This window comes from Scyliorhinus canicula, chromosome 31, assembly GCF_902713615.1.
Source record: "Scyliorhinus canicula chromosome 31, sScyCan1.1, whole genome shotgun sequence".
NCBI classification, from domain to species: Eukaryota; Metazoa; Chordata; class Chondrichthyes; order Carcharhiniformes; family Scyliorhinidae; genus Scyliorhinus; species Scyliorhinus canicula.
Genome location: NC_052176.1, coordinates 3,915,866 through 3,922,622, shown reverse-complemented (window position 1 = coordinate 3,922,622; position 6,757 = coordinate 3,915,866). Strand labels below are relative to the sequence as shown.

General features: G+C 54.2%; 1 long non-coding RNA gene across 1 annotated transcript; it reads right to left on the bottom strand.

The window, feature by feature from the left end:
* Positions 1–254: 254 nt before the first annotated feature.
* LOC119958985 lies at positions 255–6,122 on the bottom strand. Its single transcript, XR_005459117.1, has 3 exons — positions 5,980–6,122; positions 4,215–4,326; positions 255–347 (listed from the first exon to the last, which is right to left on the bottom strand). It is a non-coding gene; the product is annotated as an uncharacterized LOC119958985 (long non-coding RNA).
* Between the last annotated feature and the right edge of the window lie 635 nt (positions 6,123–6,757).

Genomic DNA, 6,757 nt, shown 5'->3' with positions numbered 1-6,757 from the left:
ACAGTCCAAAGACGAGCAGGTTAGGTGGATTGGCCGTGATAAATTGCCCCTTAGTGACCAAAAAGGTTAGGAGGGGTTACTGGGTTACGGGGATAGGGTGGAGGCGTGGGCTTAAATGGGGCGCTCTTTCCAAGGGCCGGTGCCGACTCGATGGGCCGAATGGCCTCCTCCTGCACTGTAAATTCTATGATTACTAATCGGGTGACATTGCCACGATGCCACTGTTTCCGCACGTTGGCGTTTTGCCTACCTTCTTGGACTTGTCGAGGAAAGCCTGCTTGATCTGCTTACGCGTCGCGTCCGATTTGATTCCCAGGATGGTGTAGTAATCGGCGACGGCTCCACACCTGGTCGTGACGGGAGACAGGAGAAGGCAGGGTTTATTGCTCCGGGCTGCTGCTGTGTGACCCCTACCAGGGGTGAGGGGCCTGGGCCAATCCAAACGCGCTGTGCAGCGGAGGGAAGGGGTGGTTGCCTTCGACTCCGAGGGCACAGACCTCTGTCGCAGCCCCACTGATATACACTGCTTTTTAAAAAAATATAGAGTGCCCAATTATTTTTTTCCAATGAAGGGGCAATTTAGCATTGGTCAATCCACCCAACCTGCACATCTTTGAGTTGTGGGGGCGAAACCCACGCAGACACGGGGAGAATGTGCAAACCCCACATGGACAGTGACCCAGAGCCGGGATCGAACCTGGGACCTCGGCGCCATGAGGCAGCAGTGCTAACCACTGCGCCGCCATGCCGCCCCTGACGTACACTGCTTATGGGCAGGGAGAACGGCCAGGACCGTCCTTTCCCTCACCTCTTGAACATCGTTAATTGGCGCTCAATAGCCAATTGGCTAAGGTGTGGGGGCCGGCAATGAGATTTTAAGCAAGTACAACAACAACTTGCATCTAGATGGTGCCTTTACCTAACGAAACGTCCCGAGGGGCTTCGCCGGAGAGTTAGTGACCGCCGCCGGGCCATATTAGTTCAATGACCTGAAGCTTGAGGGGGTGGGGGGACGGGTGGGGGGGTCAAAGAGGTTGCTTCCGGGGAGTGTCTTAAAGGAGCAAAGTCGGGTTGGGAGAGGCGGAGGGGTTTTGAGACGGAATTCCAGAGCTCGGGAGGGGGGGCACCTGGCAGCTGAAGGCCTGCCCGCCGATCGTGGGAAGATCACCAATGGCACGAGAGGTCAGAATTGGAGGAGCGAAGAGACCTCAGAGGGCTGTGGATTCGGGGGAGATTACAAATACGGGGGAGGAGGCGAGGCCATGAACGGGTTTGAAAACCAGGAGGAGAGTTTTCAAATCGAGACGTTGCTTGAGCGGGAGCTAATGTGCGCCAGTGAGCGCTGAGGGCTGGGGGGAGAGGCAATCAAGGAACGCGACGTGGGGCCGGCTTTGGGGCTCCAGTGTATGCAGCGTAGAACGTGGGATGAGCCGGACTAATCGCACGGCAGCTACAGTGGTTAGCGCAGTTGCTTCACAGCTCCAGGGTCCCGGGTTCGATTCCCGGCTTGGGTCACTGTCTGTGCGAAGTCTGCACCTTCTCCCCCTGTATCTGCGTGGGGTTTCCTCCGGGCGCTCCGGTTTCCTCCCACAAGTCCCAAAAGACGTGCTTGTTAAGGTGAACTGGACATTCTGAATTCTCCCTCTGTGACCCGAACAGGCGCCGGAATGTGGCGACGAGGGGATTTTCACAGTAACATCATTGCAGCTTTAATGTGAGCCTACTTGTGACATTAATAAAGATTATTAGATAATGAGGGCAGAGATGAAGGCTTCAGCAGCAGATCAGCTGGGACAGGGGCGAGAACGGCGGCCGTAATGAGAGATGGGGTGAGCTGGGGGAATTATTCTTTTGTGGAAAAATTCAGTTTGAAGCTCTGAGCTCTCGTTGTGCGGCCGTTAAATTTGACCTGCATCGGTGCGCGCACGCGCGCTCGACCCTTGCGACTGCCCGCAGAGGACGGGGGGGGGGGGGGGAATTTACCAGGAAGGTGCCCGGACTGGGAGCGTTTCAGCCGTGGGGAGAGGGTGGAGAGGCTGCGGGGAATGTTTTCTTTGGAAGAGAGGAGGCCCGAGGGGAGATTTCATCGAAGTTTATAAAATGATGAGGGGTAGAGATAGAGTGGATAGGCAGGCTCTATTCCCGTTGGTCAAGGGGGTCCATTATGGCGCCCCCCCCCCCCCCCCCCCAACCGTTGCTAAAAACCCAGGACCAACAAAGAACCGATTGACCTATTTCTACACGATCTTTTCAAATTCCGACCAGCGCACCCATGAGCGATTGAAGCTGGAAAGGTCTCTTGTAGCTCAAGGCGTCTGTGCGAAGTCACTTCAGCTCCTGGGTCGATCAAAAGGCGGCAAATATCTCCCCACTACCCCCCCCCCCCCCTCCCAAAAGACACACTGTTGGCTTGTCCGCCTTCACAAGATCGGCATTGTTAGGAGGGTCCACCATGCATACTTCAAATGTTTTCTCTGTGACGAGCCTTTGGGTGGCTGGCTGGATTACGCTGCTTGCTTGCTCTCTGGAGGGTCTGACCATCTGCTTCAGCGTCCGCCGGACCCAGAGGAAGTCTCGGGCTGCGGCAGAGCTGGGGGACACGCGCCGCCAACGCTTTGCCCTTCGAACCAACGCGGTGAACGTCACGTTCTCAAGGGAATGAACGGTCGGCCTCCACGTTTTCTGTTTTGGCGGCGCCAGCAAGCGGCGAGGGAGTAACGGGGCCTCCTGAAATCTATGCGTCTCCACATGGGACGAAAAGGAGGAGGAAGAGCAGGACATTCGGCCCATTGGGTCTGCTTGCGCCGTTTGGCTCGGTGGCCTGCCCTCCTGCCTCAGAGACAACAAAGGTCGTGGGTTCGAGACCCCCACCCCAGGGACATAATTCCAGGCCGCCTCTCCCAGTGCCGGCACTGAGGGGCGAGGGGGAGGAGTGACAGGATCATTGTTCAATTCAGTACCGAGAGCACTTACAAAGAGAGACCGCCTGGATCCAGGGATCAGTCGGTAAGAAGCGGACGGATGTAATGCTGCACTCTGTAAATAAACCTATGAGACAGGTCTTTCATGCGAGACCTTAAGCCGAGGCTCAAACCTGACTGCTTTAGTGAAAAAAAGCATCTCGAAACGTCCGGTGGCAGTGGAAACCCCTATATAAATGCAAACCTTTCTTTTTTTTCCCCCCTCCAAGAAGATCATGGCTGATCTTCACTCCACCGTCCCACCCTCTCCGCCTATTCCCCCAACCTCTCAATCCCAGTCCTGAATACAATGATGGAGGATCCACGGTTCTCCGGGGTTGGGGGGGGGGGGGGAATTCCAGAAGACGCTCAATCCTCCGAGTGAAAAAATTTCTCCTCATCTCGGTCCAAAATGGCCGACACCTTACCCTGAGTCTCCCCTCCCCCCCACCTCCCCGTCTCCAGGTAGGAAACAGCCTCCCAGCTCCAACCCTGAAAAATGTTAGATGTTCATCAATGGATTACCTCTTACTCGTTCTAAAATTAAGGGAATATGGGCCTCGCCTACTGAATATTTCTTCATTGGGCGTTCTGCGCATCCCAGGGAATCACGTTGAACCAATTCCCTGGCCGTATGACCCTCTCTGCTGAGAACATCCGAGCAGTAACCCTGATTGTTAATGCTAACCTAATTATATTTAGATGCGCAAGTGAAGGGCATTAATTAAGTACCTCGAGCACTTAGAAAGAGAGACCGCTGGGACCCAGGAGTAGTGTGTAGGGAATCAGATATATGTAGTGTTTTCATCTGTGAATAAACCTATTAGAAATCTACTAGTCTAGCCTTCACCAACTAGTGCATGATTGAATTTAGTGCCGAGGACTTGAAGGTAGTATCCCTACAGTGCAGGAGGCCAATTGGCCCATCGAGTCTGCACTAACCCTCTGACAGAACAGTCTACAGAGGCCCACTCCTCCGCCCTATCCCCATAACCCCACCTAACCTACACATCTTTGGACACTACGGGGCAATTTTAGTGTGGCCAATCCACCCTAACCTGCCCATCTTTGGACTGCGGGAGGAAACCGGAGCACCCGGACGAAACCCACGCGGAGACGGGAGAGAACGTGCAAACTAAGGGACAATTTAGCCTGGCTAATCCACCTGACCTGCACATCTTTGGACAGTGGGAGGAAACCGGAGCACCCGGAGGAAACACGGAGTGAACGTGCAAATGCCACACGGTTACTCACCTGTACAGCGCCGTGGCAATTCTCCGAGAGGGCACACTGTGCCAGAGGCAGTGCTTGCCAGCTAAGGCGGGTGCACCCAGTAACATGTCACACTAGGGGTCCACTGTCACACCTGTGTTAAATGAAAAAGAGGGAACACTGAATAAGGCAAATTGGAACTTGCTGCCACAGGGGGCAGTTGGGGCGAAAAGCGTTTAAGGGGGATAAACGTCATTCTGACAGGGTGAGACGAAGTAGCATAAATGCTCGTATGGACCAGTCGGTACGAATGGTCGCTTTCTGTGCTGTGAATCAGTACAAGGCAATGATTTCTAAGCAACACGATCATTATCTTTCAACTCGTTCTATGTTCTCACGACGATTTCTTTTCAAATTCTTCCTCCGCGAGATGTTACGCTATCCCACCACCCCAGCCTGAATGGCTACGGCCACCGTGCCAGGGAATAACAGCCTGAGGAAGCAGGAAAGGAGCCACCGTGGAAAACCACTTCCTCACCACAGGTTCACAGCCCGCCCGGCCTCAAACCGCCGCGCCGACACCGGCCACTCCTCCGCCGTTTCCGCGCGAGGCCAAGACCTTTGTGCGGCGAGTGGGGACCTGCGGGGGACCTGGAGCGGTGGCGCACCCCAATCTCGCGACCCTGGGCTAGCGCGAGGTCGATTCCAGCCCCTCTTGACGTCCGGAGCCACGACACGGGTGAGATTAGATTTGATATTAAACCGTCGTGGATCCGACTGAGTTGATTTGGCGACGGGCGCTCCAGGTTTGTAAAATTTAAACCCTTTTCCAATTAACAGCAATTACATAGGAACAGGAGTAGGCCATTCGGCCCCTCGACCCTGTCCCTTCCAGGTGGCGAATATTTTACCTCACCCAGAAAGACAGATGGTCCTTATCACATGACTGTTTGTCGGAGCTTGCTGTGCACATATTGAGATTCTGTTTTTTTATAAATTGAGAATAGCAAATTCATTTTTTACAATTAAGGGGCAATTTAGCACGGCCAATCCCCCTACCCTGTACATCTTTGGGTTGTGGGGGCGAAACCCATGCAGACACGAGGAGAATGTGCAAACTCCACACGGACAGTGACCCAGACCCAGAGCCGGGATCGAACCCGGGACCTCAGCGCCGTGAGGCAGCAGTGCTAACCCACTGCGCCACCGAGCTTCCCTTCCAAATTGAGTTTCTTGCCTCACAAAAAGGACCCGGCTTTGGGGAAACATAATTGGCGTAAACGCTTTGTGGGGGGGGGGGGCATCCTCTGACGGTGAACGGCGCTATAGAAATGCAGGTCCTTTGCCGATTGAGCGGGGAATAAAGTTGCGTATTAGCGGGCGATACTCCGCTGGTGAGTGGAGGGGGGGGGGGGGGGGGGGGCGCCGACCTCGGCGCGGGATGATCCCGGTCTGGGCCGAGCTGCGAGCTGGAACGTCGGAGCGAGGGGACGGAGAGGGGAGTGGAGTCGAGACCGCATTCGGGAGCAGCCGCGGCGGTCCCGACTGACGGGAGCGGGCTCGAGGGGCTGAATGGCCTCCTCCTGCTGTGATACACGGGGGAACAAGGACTGCAGAGGGGCAGGGTGGCAGCGTCCCTCCTCGGTGGGGGGCAATTAGGGACAGGCGTTCTCGTCAGCGATGCTGAGATCTACACAGGAATAGAAAATGTCACGGCACACGGATGCACCATTAGATTTCCACAGGGACCCATAGCAACGACATGCACGTTTGCAATGCCGACGTGTTTAGAACAATTAGTGGATACCTGACATGAATTATGAAGTATAAAGTGCCGAGGGACACGCTTAAATCAAAGCGGCAGCAATAATTCCCAATCAGTAACTTCTCCTCCCCAGAGCCTGACAAATTTGGAATAAAGATGCGATTAGACGATTTTGCAGTGACGTGGTGCTTGGGGAGGGGGGGGGGGGGGGGGGGGGAATGGTTCACGAAGTGGGTCTGAGATACACACACCAGGGGTAGGCTCTGCCGCTCCCCCTCCCCCCCCCCCCATTGTGACAAAAGCACGGTGTCACCAAGTTTCAAAATCGGCATCGATTGTTTTTCAATGCACGACTTTCGGAGGACTGGGTTTTGGGGTTGTTATAAGAACATAAGAACTAGGAGCAGGAGTAGGCCATCTGGCCCCTCGAGCCTGCTCCGCCATTCAATGAGATCATGGCTGATCTTTTGTGGACTCAGCTCCACTTTCCGGCCCGAACACCATAACCCTTAGTTCCTTAATTCTTCAAAAAATAATCTATCTTTACCTTAAAAACATTTAATGAAGGAGCCTCAACTGCTTCACTGGGCAAGGAATTCCATAGATTCACAACCCTTTGGGTGAAGAAGTTCCTCCTAAACTCAGTCCTAAATCTACTTCCCCTTATTTTGAGGCTATGTCCCCTAGTTCTGCTTTCACCCGCCAGTGGAAACAACCTGCCCGCATCTATCCTATCTATTCCCTTCATAATTTTAAATGTTTCGATAAGATCCCCCCTCATCCTTCTAAATTCCAACGAGTACAGTCCCAGTCTACTCAA